Source organism: Phoca vitulina, unplaced genomic scaffold, assembly GCF_004348235.1.
Source record: "Phoca vitulina isolate PV1807 unplaced genomic scaffold, GSC_HSeal_1.0 scaffold3, whole genome shotgun sequence".
Taxonomy (NCBI): Eukaryota; Metazoa; Chordata; class Mammalia; order Carnivora; family Phocidae; genus Phoca; species Phoca vitulina.
In genome coordinates, this window is record NW_022589706.1 from 12578107 (window position 1) to 12599107 (window position 21001).

General features: G+C 40.6%; 1 protein-coding gene and 1 long non-coding RNA gene across 6 annotated transcripts in view; both read right to left on the reverse strand.

Moving 5' to 3' along the window:
- KCNIP4 (potassium voltage-gated channel interacting protein 4) overlaps positions 1–21001 on the reverse strand; it is a 1108185-nt gene that overhangs the window by 1026820 nt on the left and 60364 nt on the right. The gene's annotated exons all lie outside the window — the stretch shown is intronic.
- The window catches only part of LOC116627499, a 171947-nt gene that overhangs the window by 134276 nt on the left and 16670 nt on the right, over positions 1–21001 (reverse strand). For 2 of the 4 annotated variants that reach the window (XR_004298494.1, XR_004298493.1), the window contains exons 2-3: positions 16748–16826; positions 12368–12457 (exon numbers count right to left, since the gene is read on the reverse strand). This is a non-coding gene — a long non-coding RNA (uncharacterized LOC116627499). Of the gene's footprint in view, positions 1–12367; positions 12458–16747; positions 20316–21001 lie in introns of those variants that run through there. The other 2 variants (XR_004298495.1, XR_004298491.1) reach the window with 2 other exon arrangements.

Here is a 21001-nt window from a genome sequence, read left to right on the forward strand (position 1 = left end):
TCTGCTTGATTAGCTAGGGCTTCATGGATGAGTTGGGACAGGATTGTAACCTAGAAGTCTAGATAGCAGAGAAGAGAGGATTTAGTACAACCTGTATGACGACGTTGCACATCAAACTGCTTCCCAGATGATCCCTCACTTTATAGAGCAGTGGTTGGACCTCTTTGGCCCTCAGTGTCATATTTAACTTCACCATCTCCAAATCTATATTGGTCTTCTCTTCTTTCAAGTGTCTATGACCCCAATTACTTAAATGCTCTCAACGTACAGGTCAAGAATGACAAAGAATGACAAAGGTACTGCCTATCTCCTGCAGATCTAGTAAATCCCTGCCTACAACATTTCCAAGAATCTTGCTCTGGGGTCCACCCTTAGCACACGATTCTTTTTGCTTCACATTTTCTCTTGGGGAAACGTCGGTCATTTCCAACCTTTGCCAGAATTGACTCCCAAACTATATTTCAAGCAACTGTGTGGAGCCATGACATCTCTTGGAAATCAGGCCCTTCTTTCCAAAAACTGGACATTGCCACTTGGATACCTATCCCTTGGACACTGAAGCTCAATTTCTCTAAAACACCTATTACAATATTTGTTCTATCCTACTTATTACTCATTTAAATGTTGATCTGCCTTGAGAGCTTGGCCTGTGTCTTAATGGATATTGGCTCATCAAGGCCTGTTTCAATCTGACAGTGCCCAATAAATACTGTTGAATTGACGTGCCTGTTGCTTTTCTTATTTTTGTCTCTGAATACAAATGATAGATACCTCCAGGATTTCCAAGGTAATTTAAAGTTGTCTTTATGCAATAAAAGACACTCACTCTACAGGGAGCTCGACAGAGAACCATCGGTTGTTCAATTTTCAGAATAAAGCTAACTCAGAACGAGGAGATTCACAGCTATATCCCCCTTTCCTGTTTTTCTAGCACCAGAGTCCACCGAAGAGATTTTAGTTCCCAACTTTGCCTTTCTCTTTCTTCTCTCCTGGCTAGTGACCGCAGACTGACCTCTGTTTGCTTTTCTCCCATCTGCTTTACAGAATCACTCTGCTTCTATTTTTGTCTTTGCTTTCCTGCATCTCAACCTCTGAAACCGTGACCTTTCAAGCAAATGTCGCAATGGTATCAGTGCATCCTCTGATTGAAAAATCAAAACCGAGCCCATACGTGGTATAATTATTCTGTGTGCGCAGGACTGGTGTCTGCACTTGCGGAAGATAGATAATTGGATTTCAGATTACTGATAAAAATATGCACATTCCACCTGAGCCCCAGCATTTTTTTTTTTTTTTTTTGGCTTTTTGTTTGTTTGTTTGTTTGTATTTTTCCCCTGGGATCCCAGAGAAACTTGAAACTTCAATTCTTCTGCAGGGCTCTCATCCCTACACACTTGGCTTCTAGGTCCAGCCTGTTCTATCTCCTGAAGGTCTTTAGCACACCTCTTCCTTCTCTCTCCAGAACTCTTTGCACTGGCCCAGTACTGACCACCATTAGTATTCATCTGGCCACTCGGTCCTTAACTCCCTCCCGCCTCCCATCTTGCCCCCTTCCGTCCATCTTCCACGTAGTTACTGAACTACCATATCACTAGTTGAATTCTCCCTTCAAACACTGTCAATGAGGTTCCCTAGCTGCAATCATTTCTCTTAAAATTTACATTAGTTACCCACATTGGAAAACCAGAAAATTTTCTATAAAAATGTGATTTCTTAGTTCACGGATTGGGCAATACTAGGCCCTAATTCCCACATGGGCACAATCCACTGGAGCCGAGGAGCAGCTCCCCATTAAGAAAGGACAGCCGCTGTCCCATTTGCCAGAGTCTTCCCCACTCACCATTGCTCCGATGTCACCTGAGCAGGGGGGCATTTATCACATGCTGACATACCACCAGAGAAGCTTCGCTCATTCACACAGCCCAGCTGGTTCCTGGGAAAGGGGTTATGGAGACTCACGCACTAGGATCCTTGCCAGATACAGGGATGGCCAAATACTAATGAGGAAACCCTTTGAGCTATTTGAGAAGTAATCCCCTTACATTTATTTGGGGTTTCCTACAGAGGACATAAAGTTATGGGTGGCTGTCTTTATAGACATTTTAGTTAACATCTTACATTTTATCATAGTATCACATCTATAATTGGATATGTGGAGTGTAAAGAGAGAAGAAGAAAAATGGTGGGGAAAAAAGTTTAATTTCTTGATAACTCTAAGAAGCGCTTTTCTTGTCATTTTCTGGATGGATTACTAGCACAAGGGGTAAAAAATGAAAGTATCTCAGATCTCTCTGAAATGGAATTTAACTTAAAACTCTAATGGCCCAGTTCTGCTTTGTTTTATTCCTTAACTCTCCAAATAATTTAAGTAGAAATTACAGTTATGCAATGAAGGACTCAATATATAATATTATAATGAAAATTAATTTGAGAAGCATATTGGCATTTTTAATATACAGTCTAGTTTATAATAAAATGACATTATTAAAGTTAAGAGAAAGATTAACTTGCTGTCACTACAAATTGCATGTACTTTTTCTATTACCACTCTTTTTAAACAACTTTTTAACACTGCTTCCAATTTTTCCTCATAAATCAGAATCAAATAATTTTTTCTTCCTCTGATACTGTCTGTAATATCCTATTGATGATAGTTTTAGGATAACATTATCTGCCTAAAGTTACTATCGCTGACAACTGAAGCCAGAACACTGTAAGCCATCTCTTATAAGGTATTTGTAGTTACTAGGACTTCGATTAGAAAATACTGGGAATTTAGAAAAACAAGCATTATTTTATAATAAAAGTGTAGAGGAGTTGAGGAATAGAGATAGGATAACAGGATTATCCAGCTTCTTGGACATAACCTGCAAAGCAACATCAGACACAAGGAAGGTTCTGGAAATCATTGCTCTTGGAAAAGGGAAACTTGTCTGACATAGAAGACCCCAAAGAGTATGTGTGAGTAACAAGCTCTTGGCAAACATAAGTAACCTGACAAATCACTACCAAAATACCATCCCCATACACATCTGGTGAAGGACAGGAAATTTCATGATTTTTTGTGCAGAATAGTCAAGAGAGAGACATTTGGTTCTCCTTTATCCCTGGCCCGTGGTCCCTCCGAGGATGATTTCCCCTCATTTAACTGCCCTTTAATGTGCTGTTTACCTACGTACTTAGAATAGTGTTTCATTTACCTAAAGAATCATACCAAGAGCTTTACTTTCACAACTAGAGAATTCAGCTGTCAATTTGTATCTCCAGGGAATATAAGAAATTGATTCAAAAGTATGTTGCATCAAACATAATAAAAATATTCATGTATTTAAGTTCAAAGATAACTTTATGGAGGGGCGCCTGGGTGGCTCAGTCGTTAAGCGTCTGCCTTCGGCTCAGGGCATGATCCTAGGGTCCTGGGATCGAGCCCCGCATCGGGCTCCCTGCTTGGCGGGAAGCCTGCTTCTCCCTCTCCCTCTGCCCCTGCTCGTGTTCCCTCTCTAGCTATCTCTCTCTCTGTCAAATAAATAAAAAAACAAAACAAAAACAAACAAACAAAAAGAAAAAGGATTCTCTCTAAAAAAAAAAGATAACTTTATGGAGAATTTAGAAGGGTTTAAAATATTTCAAATTGAAGATAACTGTATCTTTAAATAAGTTATGGGATGTTTTTCCTACTCTTTTCTAAAAGAGCACAATTACCTTTTTTCACCTAAATATGCTTTAAGAGGAGTATGGAACTTGAACAGTGGAATTTGAATTCTATGAGGACCTCTCAGGCACATTTAAGACAACTGGCTACCATACACACCCTTGGATTTCTACTGATGATCAAAAAATAATCAGATAAAATCGTTTGTTCTTAAAGGAAGTTTGGACTCCAGATCTCAAAGTGGATGGCCGCATACACATTTGAAGTCACAGACATTCCCTATATAGATAAATGAATATAGACATAGACCTGGTTCTGGGACTCTGGTGTCACAGTCCATAATCATTCCTTGATTTCTCTATATTTGGAACTGATTCATTTCTTTTCCATACAGAGAATTCAGATAGTCTATCTTCTTAAACCCTAAGCTGTCTGTTTCTCCCATCCAGTTAACTACCACCTCATTCTACAGTTCTTGCTGTTACAAATGACAATAATATTTTCCAGCCCCAAACAAACCATTCAAGAATATCAAAATTAGGGCAGATGTTAGCTGCACTTAGTTATTCAAGGTTGAGTATTTTGTCATTATTTAATTATTCAAGTTTTAAGTCCTAGAATTCATCTTCTCACCTCAACAGTTAGACATGCTCATTTTTGCTATGCTTTTCATATTCCAAACATTACAATGTAGAATTTATTTCCTCAAAGATTTTTTTTTTCAGGTATAACTATACAATGGACTTTGACCTAACAAAATTCATTGGTTTTAAGGATTATCAGACTTTGATAAATTTATACAATCATTCAAATTAATAGGTCAAAATGAACCTTAAAGTCATCTTTAACCCCTCTTTTTATTTCACATTGAATCCATTAGCAAATTTATTTGATTCAACCTTTAAATATGCCCGGAATCTACTTGTGCCACCTGCACTGTTACTACCTAGTCCAAAACCCCTGTCTTCCACCAGCACTCACCCAATGGCCTCCAGCTGGTCTTCCTTATTCCACTCTTGACTGATGAATGATAGCCTAAGCGATCTTTAATAAACCAAGTAAAGTCATGCCACCTTCCTGCTCAAAAACCCCCATCCCACTATCACTTTTTTTTTTAAAGATTTATTCATTTGAGACACAGAGATAGAGAGAGAGAGAGAGAGAGCATGAGCAGGGAGAGAGGCAGAGTGAAAGGGAGAAGCAGGCTCCCCGCTGAGCCAAGAGCCCAATGTGGGGCTCGATCCCAGGACCCTGGGATCATGACCTGAGCCAAAGGCAGACGCTTAACCATCTGAGCCACCCAGGCACCCCCCCCACTATCACTTCTATCCTATCACTTCTCATCCTACTCATAATAAAATCCCATCTTAACCATGGTATACTTGACCTGGCCCCCAGTCTAGCCTTGGGCTTCCCCTCTCTCTTCCTACTCACACTAGCCTTCACTGAGCATCTTGGTGTTCCTTGACCAGACCATACACAATCCCTCAGAGCTCGTTTCATCTCTCTGCTCTGCTGTGAAGTCTCCTTGCCCAGATACTGGCCTGGATTGCACCCTTGTGTCATTTGGGTCCAGAGGTCACCTCATCTGTAAGGCCTTTCTAACCACCTAATCCAAATGAGCATCTCCACTGTCACCTTCTGTTAATTCAGGCTGTTTTATTTTGTTTCTTAGAAAGAGTTTAGCACGTACAACAATTAGCGTGCCTAGTATCCACCTATAGGGACAGAGACAGAATGGAGACTGTAGCCAAGACCTCATGAATTCATTCAACAAAATGTTCCTTTGTGCCAGACACAGTCCCAGATGCTGATGTAATTGATGAAAAAATAAATAAAAATAGCTGGCCTAAGGGACCTTAAATTCCAATCCAGAGAAACAGATAAGAATAAACAAGTAAAATATAATTGGATGATGGCAACTGCTAGAGAGACAAAAAAGCAGGGAAGGGGAACAAGGCATATGGATGGTGTAAGACAGAACCTGGCTGTGTGCAGAGCAGGCAGGAAAGGCTTGGGTGAGAAGGTGACATGTGAGTAAGGGCTGGATTTGTCTGGATCACTTGTGATACCCACTCTGATGGCAGCCGTTCAATAAACATTTGTGGAATAAATGAATGAAGAAAATGCAGGCAGAATTTCCAAACACACCGCCTAAGTGGCTCTCTCCCTCTTCGGGACTGTCGGTGCCAATACCACCCCACTACCAACATCAACAACAGAGCAAAACACAACCAAGTGTCTGGGTTTCTGTTTTTGACAGAATCACCAAAAAATGGCACTTGATGAAGAAAAGTTACCATGCTTCAGCAAAAGCAACCCAGAGTCGATTTCACGTAATTCCCAGGCAGCTTTTTAGTTAGCGTGCTATCCGTATAGAAGGCATGTGAACCTCACAGACTAAATCCTTTTAGTTTCGCAAATGGTTTATCCCAGAACCTAATGGAAAAACTATTTTAAGTATTCCTGGATGGAGTAGATAGGAACAGCCTTCCACCTTCTGCCTGTGGGAGTAGGCATGTGACATTCACCTGAACAAGCAAACGTCCCCTCTCCATGTGGCCACAAGAGGTATGCCTATTACCCAAGGAAGAATAATCAGTGTCCCACCATTATTTTTGATAAATAGATGGAGACGGTCACTCTTCCTTCCTCAACAAGGAAGAAAGCAATGATAAAGGCTAAGAGCGCTAAAATCCATCTCACCCAGCATGTAGACAGAGCGAGGCTAGCCCCTAAGCAAACCAGCAGCATGCAAGGATGAGAGTAAGGAAAAGGAAGGGAGAGAAACGTCAGGCCAGGAGGAAAAGAGCAAGAACCTTCATGGCTGAGCTCTTAGATCCAACCACACCTGAAGCTATACCCATATTTCCACTTGCTCTTTTCAGCTTCGTCAGGTGAAATGGGTCCCTGAGATGTGTGCCTAATGGGGGCCTATGAACACATGGACAGAAGTACTTAATTATCATGGGTGTCTCAGTTTTGCTTGGCAAATGCAAATATTTAAAAAAAGACTACAATTCTCTTGTGATTTAAATGTGGTCAGTCTTTGATTTTGCTGAAGTATATGTGATGTAGTATATATTTTTTTTTAAAGATTTTATTTATTTATTTGAGACAGAGAGAATGAGAGAGAGAGCACATGAGAGGGGGGAGGGTCAGAGGGAGAAGCAGGCTCCTTGCCCAGCAGTGACTTCATTACATAATTCGCGAATATTTACATCCTGCCTTGGACTCCCACTATGAGTACATAATAATCCGGAGATGGGTGATAGGCTTCAACATACCTCCTCACTATGAGGTATGACTAAGCTGTTTGAATTCCATTTATGAGGTTTCCCAACTTCCATGCATAATACTGTAATCTACCCCACACCAAACCAAAACATTCTCATCTATTCGTAAGCAAGACACACACAATATGTAATAAAGAATTATTTCATTTATTATCAAGAATATTCAACACCATCACTCCATTTTATTCCGGGCACCTGGTGACGCAAACATGCTTTTCCGTAATAACCATGTTTTCTTTTTTTTTTTTTTTTTTTAATTTTTTTTTATTGTTATGTTAATCCCCATACATTACATCATTAGTTTTACGTAATAACCATGTTTTCTAAAGCAATCTTATTTTTGCATGTGTGCTTTAAGAGAGACTCCCACCGACATGATAATGCCCCATATGAACACACAATGAGAAAATATCCATTTACGTGTCTCATATCAACACTGACAGACTGGAAATCCCAGGATTTCTCCAGTTACTAGACATCTGTCACACATGCGCATGGGTGGGTTGCCAGAAAACCAGAAGTATTAGAAACAGAGATATGTTTCTCAATAGACAAGGCAGGAGGAATGTTTATTTCCCACTCTCATATATCAACTTTTATCCACATATCTGATGTTGGCAAAAGGATGTCATGGCCAGACTTCAGATGTGTCAAAAAAGAAGGAGCTCCTAAAATCCTTCAGGCTGAGCAACAAATCCTTAGAGCAAAGATCCAAAGTCACAAGAAGTTCACAAAAGCAATTTTAATTACTTTCCAGTGAGAGAGAACCCCAAGAAAAGCCTAGTAGACATAAATTCAGAAGGTCATCTCTCTGCTAGATGCATGCTGGGGCCCTGAGCAGCTCAGTTTAGCACATCCTACTGGCCGGTGATTTAGACTTTCAAAAGGTGTGAAAGAAAGAGACAAACTGAATGACTGAAATAGTTTTGTTTTTTTTTTTGTTTGTTTTTTGGTTTTTTTTTTAAATCAGCGCTTAGTGATGGAACCACATGTCTTATCCCAAGAAGCTATAAGTAGAAATTGATTCTGTGATTTTTTTTTCCTGCAGTCTCCTATTTCAACAATTTAAGTCATACAGAAAAGAAGTAAGTACTCATTCATGAGAAGGGAGAAAAAAATCCTAAATAACTAATGAATTTCTTTTCAGATGATGATTTATCTGTGTGACTTCTGAAAGGTAGATCCTCACAAGAAACAGAGGGTGATTCAATCATTTCTTAACCTATTGAGGCTCCATCACTCACTATTCTTGATTACTTCCATCATCAACAAAAACCAAGGAAGGGAGGGAGGGAGGAGGAAAGGGAAAAGAAAAGGCCCAAGGGATGGGACACCTGGGTGGCTCAGTCCGTTGGGTGACTGCCTTTGGCTCAGGTCATGATCCCAGGCTCCTGGGATCGAGTCCTGCCTCAGGCTCCTTGCAAGGCGGGGAGCCTGCTTCTCCCTCTGCCTTCTGATCCCCCTGCTTGTGCTCGCTCTCTCTCTCTGACAAATAAAATCTTTAAAAAAAAAAGGCCCAAGGGAAAAGAGATCAGCTTCAAACTCATAAGTCGTATTAATTTCCAAATTTCATATCGACATAGGCCAAATAACATTATTTTAAAACTACTAGAAAGAATTGGGGCGCCTGGTGGCTCAGATGGTTAAGCGTCTGCTTTCAGCTCAGGTCATGATCCCAGGGTCGTGGAATCGAGCCCCGCATCAAGCCCTGCATCGAGCCCCACGTCAAGCCCTGCATCGAGCCCCACATCGGGCTCCTTGCTTGGCAGGGAGCCTGCTTCTCCCTCTCCCTCTACTGTTCCCCCTGCTTGTGCTCTCTCGTTCTCTCTGTCAAATAAATTAATAAAATCTTTAAAAAAAAAAAAAACCCACAAAAATTATTTTTAAAAAAATAAAACTACTAGAAAGGTTTTAATCACACACTCACCAAAAAAATAAGAGCATCTATCCATAAAGTGACTTTGACAAACTTAATAAAAAATAAATCTCAACACAAAAACACACGCCATGAAGCTGGAAGAATGGTTTCTGAAATGATTGCCGCAGCTGTGTTGTGGTTTTAAATAAAGCTTGCAGAGTTACATTCCTGAGGCTTGGTAATTGAAATAATTTGCTTTTCTACATGTATAAATACATAGTGTTAATCAGCAGCTTAAATTGAAATTGGTACAAATACCATGAACGGAGACTGTTTGCAAATCATTTCTGGATTCAGGCAATTCACAGCAAGTCTTCTCCATTAGCATCACTAATTGAAATTTGTTATGTAAAATTGCTTTCTCTCTCATGCCCTGGGGGGGACTAGGGTCAAAGCAGATGCTGTGTGTTTATTCAGGGGAAGAAGCAGGAAGCCGTTCCACTCCCACAGGTAAGACTGTGGTCCTTTGCCACGATGTCAGTGGGGAACTGCTGCTCCCATCTGAAGCAGGGAGGTCCCCAGATGGGGACCATTGGAAGCCAAAGGTGTTAATGTCATCTGATTTAGGAGTTCACAACTGAAGAGTAAGAATGCCTAATACATACAGGATACCTAACTGGAGGGCCCAGAGAAACAGAAAAAGAAGGGACAGAATAAGCTGCTTCTACCATGGGCAAGAGTCACAAAAAATGTGCATTGTCCGGAAATACAGGTCAAACTGTATTCCTGTTTCAGAAAGAGCAAAACCTTCCAGTCAAATTCTCCCTCTATCTATAGCTCAGCCTGGGATCCTTTATTACATGGCTTTCAGCTTTATTATAGTACTAACTTGTGAAAGAATTATGTAAATATGTGCCTTTCTTTCTTTCTCTCTTGATTATACTAGAAACTGTAAATCAGTCTGCGATGATATATTGCGAACAGAGATGTAATAAATGGTTGAATTAAACGTAATGAATTCAGTGCCACAAATTGGGGAAAGGGATTATTTAAATAATCCATCCAATAGGGAAGTAGGAATGGGTCTCATCTTTCATAAAAAATGTTCCACCAATAGCGAGGGGTTGGAGAGAGCAGGCATACTACTTTCGACCTCAAATTCTTGATATAAATCACTAGAATCAGTTAATTTGCAAATTCCCTACCACTACATTCTTTGTCTCTAGAATCCAAAATGTGCACATTGGTGTGGAGGCAGCTTCTACATCAGACTGACATTACTCTTCCAGTTGTTCTCATCAGACCAGGCCACAGGCATGGTCGAGGCTGGTCACTCCCGGGCGATGATGCTGATGCAGCTAGATTAGCTCAAGACAGAAAAAGCAGAGGTGCTGGAGAGATCCTTAGCACAAGCCACAACCAGGCCCCAAACTCCCACATTGAAAAATAGCTCTCACCAAGTCAACTCGAAGAAGTAAAGATTCCCTCAACAGCAGAAACCACAGTTCTAGGAATCACTCCAGTTTGATGACACTGTCATTCTAAAATGAATCTTCTTCCCCGGATCAATGTTCTTAACTCTGTAGAGCCATGTTTTCTTCCCAGTGAGTGAAGAAAAGAAAGGCATTTGTACGCTTTTATAGTGATGGTACACGTTTTTAAGTGTTCCAATGATTTTGCAGAAACCTGTCAGGTCATTCTCTCTAATAAGTACATCTGCTTAAATGTTTGCCTTACCTTAGTGTTTTATTGTGTTGTTGTTGTTTTTTTTAAGATTTTTTTATTTATTTGAGAGAGAGCGAGAGAGGCAGGGAGGGGCAGAGGGATAGGGAGAGAGAAGCTTTAGCAAACTCTGTGCTCAGCACAGAGCCCGACACGAGGCTCAGTCTCACAACCCTGAGATCATGACCTGAGCGGAAAGCAAGAGTCAGAAGCTTAACTTAATGAGCCACCCAGGCGCCCTGCCTTACCTTAGTTTTTAAGTCATCTTTCATTCTTCATAAAAGCATGAGAATCCTGTATCTAGCCAGAAAATGTTTTCCTACCTTGAAGACTTGGATTGTTCTGGGGATAATCAGAGGGGTAGGGAGAATGAGCCTTTCTGGCCTCTGAATTCCTGTGGATAATACTGCCATGTGCATCCCCCAACTTAAGTTCCGGAAGGCTGACATTTGAGCACATTCGTTCCTAACTGCTATCTAACAAAGCAGGAAAGGTCAGTACACAATGAAGTGAGACTCTCAAAACTGTACCGTTTCCATTAACCCAAAATCATCTTATCAAGAGGCTCGAGAGGCTTGGAGTAAAATCTGATTGCCTGAGTTGAGGCCCTAACTCTACTACAGGCCACTTCCATGACATCTCAGTCAAAAGAACTCACTTGGACACCGCTTGGTCTCTTGAGCAGGAAAATGGAAATAAGAACTGTAGCATCCTCACAGAGTTATTGTAGCGGTTTCATGGTTAACCCAAAGGCACTTGGAAAAGTATCTGGCTCACGGCCATCCAGTAAGTACTAATCCTTATTACTGAATTTAGTTCTATTTTCTCAAGAAAACACAAATGTGCTGAAATCTTTAAAAGAACAGGTAATTGGCTGCTGACTGGCAGATAAGGAGACTCCATCTTGAAACACATTCCACAGAGCTGAGTTTGGAAAAAATCTGCAAAAGCAGAGCGGTATAGAGCATGAGGTGCCCCCGTGTCCCGCCCCCGGCGCACAGCGCCATAAAGAAAAATGATCAAAGCCAATGGGGACCCATCTCTCTTTGCCCATATATTTATACAACAGGTTGACAGCAAAAGGTGTTTATAAAACATGTTGACAGCAAAAGGAATATTTGTTAAAATGTTCCAACAGGGAGAACAAGTAGGAATTCCAAAAAGTATCTGAGAAGAAGCAACTCTTTGTTTCCTAAAGCCCTGAAAACCCTGTAAAAAAAAAAAAAAGAAAATGCCCTCATATATTCTAATCTTCTGGGGTCATGGTTTTCTTTAATATCCCAGCAACAGGACTCCAGTCTCTGTTTGCTTGGGGAAGTCCAGCATTGCTGCTCTTATTTCTGAGCATTGCGGCGGGAGGTAGCCTATATTTTCTTGTTACTTCTAACCCCATTTCATCTCCCAGCTAAATCCTCAGTGACCCTGCCCTCCGTCCTCCCTTCCTGGGGATGCACAGCCCAGCCAGGGTGGAGCGCACCCCTCTGTTCTCTACACTGCGCCAGACACCAGCAGTCCCCGGGAGCTGGAGAGGACCCTCGTGGGGGGGAAGGGGGGGCAAATCTAAACTAGACCAAAAAATCTAAATTGTGTTCTCTGATATGTTCATGTCTCCCTGAGGTTTTTTTTCTCTCTCACTGCCCATTTCCCTCAGTAAACCTCAGCCTGCTGCTGCCTTGGACCATTATCCTTCTAATGACCCTCCTACTTTTTTATTTCCTTCCAAATTCCAAAGGCCCAGACTTTTCTCAAACTGCCAGAGGTCAGTCTAAATTAACTGTCACTTTATTATGCAAAATAATTCAGCTCTTGCCCTCTTATCCTCTCCCTTTGGGAGCCTACCTTTTGGGGTTTACCTTTGTATAGTCCAAGGTCCTTAAGGTTTTCCACAAATAAAAGAACAGTTCTTTCCATGAACAAATTATGTTTTTCCTGTAGGGCGAGAAATATAAATTCAATGCCTACAGGACTATTTCAATCTCTCTATAGATATACAGACACACAGACATAGACACATAGAGACATATAACACACACACACACACGATACCTAGTTTAAGGCAACAGGACTATTGCAGCCATTCTAAAGGTTGTTAAAAGATAAATTGAAGCATATTAAACATTCTAAGAGTTTGAGCAGAACTGGACTAGAATCAGGCGGTGCCAAACTGTCAGTGGTTAGGATAGGGGCTGGGGAGAGACTTTCATTGAGAAAAGGCAGAAGAAAAGCAAGGAAATTATTAACTGGCTAGAGTTTAAAACCCAGTTGGCTGTTAATGGTTGGCTGTCCTTAGGTTTTGATTTTGTAACCTTGAGGCATCTGTAAGCTTAGATTTGGGTTTGCTTACATTAGATCCAGCTCAGTCTAATGGCCTTCTTGTTTAATTTAATAAGGTATTTAAATTAAAAAGATAAAATGCTCTGGATACACTGTCATCATAAATATGTGGACTTTTTAGTCTGCCAGATCTGGGTACACATCCTAGGCCTACCATGTACCTGCCCTATGTCAAGATCTTAGAAACTTTTCTGGAACTCATTCCTGATCTGTAAGAGAGGTAACCACATTTGAAATTCATTGGCAGGATTAAACGAGATGATGCATGTAATTAGTATGCTGTATGGATCAGAGTAAGCATTAGTAAAAAAAAAAAAAAAAAAAAAAAAATAGCTAATCAAATTTAAAAAGAAATAAAATAGTAAGGGGGGGGTGACAAACAACAAAACATATGGGGAAGGAGAAAAAGCAGTGAGAAAGGGGTATGCCTTGCTTCTTAGCTGCAACCCTCTCTCCTGGGAATCCCTCCAGCCCCCAGAGAAGGGGGCAGCCAGCAGGGATCAGCAGAAACTGAGTAAGGAAGGGTTGATATTTGGTTAATATCCAGAGTTGTACCAGAGACTAAAGTATTTCTGAACTGCTTTGTAGCCACTGTCCTAGACACCAAGAATAAAATCCTGTCTAGCCCACCTACTTCATTCTTTCCCCTGGGACCTTCCCATATTTCAGTAACTAAAGGTGAATGGCTGGCATTCCTGCTGAGCCCCTACTCCAGTGTCCTGCGCCAGCACCTATTCTACCTGATTGCTGCCTGTACGTGTTGTTAAATATCTTTATTACCCCCACTAAAAGCAGAAGTGACCCAGAGGTTAGAGAGAATCAGCAGGAGGGGTGCCTGGGTGGCTTAGTTGGTTAAGGGGCTGACTCTTGATTTTGACTCAGGTCATGATCTCAGAGGTTATAAGATTGGAGCCCTGCACTCAGTGGGGAGTCAGCTTAAAGATTCTCTCCCTCTGCCCCTCCTCCACTCACAGGCTGGCTTTCTCTTTTTAAAATAAATAAATTTAAAAAAAAGAGAGCAAGAATCAGCAGGTGTTTCCACCTTTGTAGGTATGACTATTTTCTTCCTTCATTCTAGGGTAGGTATAGAAGATCTATCTTTTAAGAATTGTTAAAAATTGTTCTGAAGTTGTAAAGTTTCATTACTTCTTAGGGAGGAATATATCAACTTTTTCTATGAAGCCCATAGAGAACACATCCATGTAACTGTCACAGACAGTAAATGTAACCTATTTCTTCACATTACAATTGATTCTCAGATTCCACTTGGAAGTAGTCTGCAGCTTACAACTCAGTCATTTGTGATTCCAAATATGCTCCATTAGCTTCCACATGCATACACAGATTCACAGATACCATTAGTGAAAGTCTCCAGAAATATGAGGCATAGACAGGTCTCCGCCATCTTACATGTGAAATTTCACCGTCACTGTTCAAAATATGATAAAAGTAGGAAGAAGAGAGAATCACATCTCATCCTCAAAAAGGCTAATTCCTTTGAGTGTTTAAACCCTTGAATAACTCACTCAGCAAGGATTCGGAGAACCTTCTGGGTGGGAGGGAATGCATACTTGAAGTGAACTTGTCTGTGACTACAAAGGTTTCCTCTCAATGAGAAGGAGTGGTATTAAACCTGAAAGACGTAATGGCCAACCAGGTGAGCCACAAGGGACCCCACGTCCTGTCCACGTGTCACAGCGCTCATCAATTACATCACTCTTCCCTGCTGAACCTAAGTGAGGCCTGAGAATCTCAAGAGAGTGCTGCGAAGACAGTATGATCAGCCCGTTAGAATTAAAGGCAGCTACGTCTTCGAGCTAGCTAAGGCATCTTTAATAACCAACATGGTACCTGACACAAAATGGTCCCTGAGAAAATGTTTGGTGAATGAAGGACTTACGGAATGCCTGATGAGAGTCTGAATTATCCTATTGCACAAAATGGTTAGAGCAGGCATTTGGGACCATCTCTCTGAACACACCAACAGCTTTACCAACCACAACAAAATTATAAATAAGACCCAAGGAATCCCTTGTTGAAAGCATCCCTGTCACAAAAAAGAAGTCCTGAAGTGAATTCTGTAAACAGATCAATAGCAAGTTTCAAATGAATAGGTCTTGTAGGAGTAATCAATGGCAGCTGAGTGAGAGATGGAGCAGGCTCCAGAAGAACAGAGAGCATTTATCTTTGAGCAGATTACCCAGCCATTTAAGGCAAGGGAGGTAAAACAAGGCTGAGAACTATTGTCAAGATAGTTGCAATGTCTACCTCCCCATGCATTAGTTCTGTCTGTTCACACAAGGTAATTTGCTTGCTAAGCTCTCTCTACATCTGTAAGGCAAAGATCCTGGGCTTTTGTGAAGCTATACCACATTCACCGTGACTAAGGAGTTCAGCCACAAGAAGAAACAGCACCATTATTGGGCGGGGAGGGGGGCCTTCCAACCACATAATTTGGTAGAATTGTTACAGCTGAATGGTTATGTCGTACTTAATTCAAATGTGCCCACATGTGTGTCTAAAGCAGGAATTATTTCTAGGAGTCAGCTTTCACTGTAAAAGAGCAGCTTGTTGTGACTACTCTAATCCTTACAGTGCTCTCCTTCTCTGAATTCCTAAATGCTTCTTACAGGATTTTGCGGACTCATCTCTGTTGGACTATTCCGATCCAATCCCAATCCTTCTCCATCCTGTTCCACTAGGCTGACCGTAGAGACTGCTTTACCTGGGTTCCTGGGCTTTCTGACTTCTGGTGGTTTTTGGTTGGGTGGAGACAGAGGTTAGGATCTATGTTTCCTGGGCTTTCTCCCACAGAGCAATGAGAGTAGTGCTCCTCTAGACAAGGCTATCACTCCTCTCAGGAGGCACTTTACCACAGTGACAGTCACTCTCTCTCTCTCACTCTTGCTGTCTCTCACTCTCTCTGCAGGTTCCGGAAATGGCTTCCTATCCTCCGTCTCATAAGGCAGTCATGGCTCTCCATGTGTGCCCCCCTTTCAGTGAGGCACCATTCTGTGGCAACCTTATGCACCTATTTGCAAATGGTCCTTTCATTTAACTCTCTTCTGTTTTGTGCCAGGATTCTAATTGATATACATAAATACTATAACATTTAGCATTTGCTTTTACTGCCTTTTGGTATTTTCCATTTGATATATATATATATAGAGAGAGAGAGAGAGGGAGAGAGGGAGAGAGAGAGAGAGAGAGAGCCTATATCTATATATAGAGAGAAATTATGTACATACAATTTTTTTTTCTAAGATTTTATTTATTTGACACAGAGAAAGAGACAGCTAGAGAGGGAACACAAGCAGCGGGAGCAGGAGAGGGAGAAGCAGGCTCCCAGCTGAACAGGAAGCCCGATGCAGAGCTCGATCCCAGGACCCTGGGATCACGACATGAGCCAAAGACAGACGCCCAACAACTGAGCCACCCAAGCGCCCCTGTACATATAATTTCTAACTTAGTTGTATTTCCCCAAGACAAGAACTATGTCATATCCTCCAGACATCGTAAGAGTTAAATTGAGTTCAGGATTTGCCATAATTCTTGAATTCTTATTGCTAGGAAGGGAGCATATCTGAGCAAAGTTTTAACAACAAATAACAATTAAAATTTGTTAAGCACTCATTATGTGACAGGCAATTTCCACATAACTCTTAATTCCCATAACTGCCTTGCAAATCATATTATATTATTCTTATTTTCAGGAAATGCAATCTAGACTAAGATGCATCTTTAAAAAGGTGACACAAGTAGGAAGCAATAGAGCCAGGATGCAGACCCGGGGCCATTGGACACCGGAGTTCAGGCCCTTTACCAGGATTTGACACCAAGCCTCACAAATGAAGTGGGAGACTCATCCTCTGATAAAACACTCACTGTGAATGGAGCTGCCTCCTCATTAGGTACAGAGTCCCCAAGAGCCAACAGTGACGCAGGATTTAATTCTGGAATTCAACTCAAGAAAAACAAATAAGCAAAAATAAGTGTTCCTGTGCATTATTTTTTTTCTTCATCTATCTTCTCACATATTGCTTTTCAACCCTAAAATCGTCTATGGTGATTTGGGCCATCTTGCATTTAGTACTCTTGATTTGTATGTTGTATTAAACATTCTATGCCCTGATAACAGTGAATATTATTTGCACAGTGTCTAGTGTATTGTAAGCACTTAATAAATATTTTAATCCATTAAGCTGTTATAGAGCCTTTTTGTCATAGAAAATCAAAGCCTGTATTCAGCATTTGGAGAAAGAACATCTTATCATTCACAGCCAAATAAGAGTTCTGATGATTTGATGCTGAAAAGGGAAACATGGCAAATTTTCAGATGAGTGTAATTGCACACTGGTAATTACACAGGTCTGATTTCATTATAGTAAATGCTAATTTAATGTCTGATTCACTTCTCTAACTGGCACTAAAAATGCTTTTACTTCACATGCAATATTAGATCATAGGATTCTGAAAGAAAATACAAGTCTGTTGACTTAGGAGCATTTCAGGATAAGCAAAGGACATGCAAACTATGGTTTACATAGAAAAATGGAGATTTTAGAAAAACAAATTTAAGTTCTTCATAGTTTTTGAACCATGGACCTCTTTTGCATTTTTATGAAGCATATGGACCCCCTTCTCAGAACAGTGGTTTTAAATAAATAAAAGACAAGGCATTATAAAGGGAACTAATTATATCAAGGAAAACTATCAAAACATTACAAGAATAATTTTGTGATACAGAAATATACTTCACTGTAAAAATATTAACTGTCATTCTATAGAAACAGGTCCAGTAACTATGGGAATTGTTAATCAAATCTGCAAAAATGACCATGTGATATTAAGATGATGATTGATCAATGATTCTATCAGTCATGGAGTTGCACACAATTTCTGTGGTCCATTGCTTTTACCCATAATGGAAGGACTTGCTAACTTGCAGTTGGCTGGACATTAGTAAAATAAAGGTGTCATTTTTACTCCCGTGTAGGTTTACTGAACCCCTGATTTCTGTTGGTGGATTCAGGTGAAGAAATCCTGCCTTGGCAGAGCTTTAAAAGAGGAAATAGAGTAACCAGAAATAGAGGAAGGAGGAAAAGACTTCCTTTCTCCAAAACCAAGCGGAGAGAAAGTAAGAACCGTTCAAGCGGAATTACTTTTAGAGCCAAATATACCCTTGCTCCGCAGAATAAAATAAAATGCTATTTTTAAAAAATAAGTTAAAATAGATTTCAAACAGACTGCCTCATAAAAGACTTTGAAAAAGAAACATACTGGATTTTTAAGTGATTGACAGCATGGAGCCACTTTTAATTTTTCTAATGTATATTTCATCATAAAAAGTGAGTGAAAGTTCAAAGGAAAAAAATGGTAGGACTACTCATTTATTTGATATTCATGATAAAAGCAAATATGTTCCATCTACTGGGAGCCTGAATCCAGATTATTAGCATTAGTGCACTCCCAAATCTGTAGTGATGTCACAGGCCATGTGCAGACGAGCCCATCTGTTACCAGCCAGTCAACCTGGGACAGACACCATTCCATTGCAGGATGTGCATCACAAGGATTAAAGATCAGCAGAAACACATTGGCTGGGATCAAAATCAGCACATGGAAAAGTAACTCCATTCAGACGAACACTATATTACCTCTACTTAAAGTATAACAAGGTGCCAAGATCTGTCACATTGGGTCCTGCTAGAATGGATCAGAGGGATCCATAACAAAGGGAATGCAGAAGTTACTTCCTAACAGGAGCTGATGATTATTATTTAAAAAAAAAAAGAAAACAGTTCCAAAATGGAGTGGCTTATGCTCAACCCCTTGTCACCAAAACGAGACTTCTAGTTTTGGCTCTTGCAGAAATGGCATCTCATACAGTCAGTCAGGAATCACCTGATCAACACTAGTTACCGCTTGCTCTCTCCTAAAGAGAAGTGGCCTTGCCAAAACCAACCTGCTTTTTGGCCTCTTATAACTTCCTTGTTGCTGCTCCCTTCTGCCTATAAAAGTCTTTCATTCGGTACAGCTCCTTGGAGCTCCTTTGTATCTGCTAGATTGGATGCTCCCTAATTTGAATCCATTTTTGTTCAAATGAACTCTTAAAAATATTAATATGCTGGTTACCTTTTAACATTCCCTAGCACCCTAGTGCTTTGTGTCTCAGGTTGATTATCCTAATTTCCCCTCTTTTCCACGTCAAACTGAATTCAAGTTTAACTGTCAAACCAGAACTTTGGGGGTTCTTGACCTAAAGTAGAGCATTTTTAATACAAATCCCCAATCCTGCTGGGTCCCCAGATGTCCTCTGGCCCTAGTTCTATTTCTTCCCCTTCTCCTTTTAGAAGAATAGCTCATTGGCAGGAAATCTTAGTCCAGCAAAGAGATGTAAGGTCTACAAATGTATATCTCCAAGTCACTCAATCTCAGAGTGGACACTGAGGAATGTTCTGGGGTTACAGGCAAAGAACCAGACCTCAGAACAGTTAGGATGAGGTGGGAGAGCATCGAGAGACTTCCTGAGAAAGTGAGGGTAAGAGAGGCTTTAATATGGGGACATGAGGGCCATGGAAGCTTGTGTCTCCATCTGGAACATCACCATGTTCCCTGCTCAAAACTCTCTGGGTACAGAATAATTTATGCATGTTCTGCTTGCATTAATTGAGCTTGTACATTTAGCACCATTGATTGGCATCTTTTCATCTACCACGGTCCCTCTTTTAAGAAGTGTAGACCTCTCCCCTAGATTCAGGTCCTGGTCTCTCCTAGCTAACCCTAGCTAATACCCAAGATGACAATGAGCAATGTTTTCAACACTTTGATTTAACAAAATCACTATTTTAAACCTTAGGTTTTCCTGAAGCAATTTCTATACTTAAATCAATTATTTGGTTTTCTTTTCATTCTGGACAACATGAACACAAACACGAGGGCTCGCAGATAGTAGAGTAAAATCTGGTCAGACAGGCCTAATGTTCCTCCTAAACCACCTGGACCTCAGTGCCCTCATTTCTACAAAAGGGATAGGGATCACTGTTAAAATGTAGTGAGGAGATTATAGGGAAGATAGCCTAAAACTAGTTATGGTTCCTTAAGTGAGAATTCCTGGGCCGATGTTGGTCCACAGTGATGCTTTCATGTATCAGTGATAAAATTGAAAGAAAAATATAAGGAGGTTTTCATAAGGCAAAATTTATCCAATTAGAATACTGTCTCTTATTCTCAGATTACCCTACATTTTAGGGTAGAGCTCTTTCTTTTACAAAATCATTATGATTATAGATGATAGGGTTTTTTTTTTTTTTTTGAGTCCCAATGTACTTTGTATTGCAAAATGAGAACAGGAGCCTATGCCATGCTATGACTCACTTTCCACTTTTTAAAAAATTGCACATCTCAGGAGCGCCTGGCTGGCTCAGTTGGAAGAACCGCAAGTGACTCTTGATCTTGGGGTCATGAGTTCGAGCTCCACGTTGGGTGTAGAGATGACTAAAAAATAAATAAACTTTTAAAAATTGCATATCTCCCAGGAGTAGAGAAGTCTGAAAAGCCCAGATCTTAGCTGTGAGGTAGAACAGTAACTGAGCATAGCTGAACTCTTGAGTTTGCCTTGCAGCCCAGAGGAATCATGGTGAAACTAAGCAAACACTATACATTAGAAATGATGGTCGGCCCTACTCCTCCCTGTCCCTCAGCAACCTCTCCCTGTCAGAGGGCATCAGCTGTGAGCTGCTCCTCCAGCACCAGGAGCTGATGTGACTAGCATGTCCTCTGCCTTCAGATGAGCTTAGCTATAGAATAAAGAGTTCTCCTGAACTCAGGCTTCTTGCCTGGCTTTCTTCAACTCAACGGATCAACTTCATTTGTTCCTTAATTGCTTTTCCTGGACACTTAATTATTCCATGCACATTTTAAAAGATTTGGAAAACACAGAAGAGTATAAATGGACAAAACAGAAATCGTCTCTAACTCTACCATTCAAAGACAATCAGTGCTGCCATTTGAGTCTTTTTTTCCTGCCTTTGGTAATTCATATATTCTTTTTGGGAGGCATAACTTAGATCATACTCCATGCATAGCTGACTATCCTGATTTTTTTTTAAAAGGAATATGGCCTCGAGAGACTTCTCA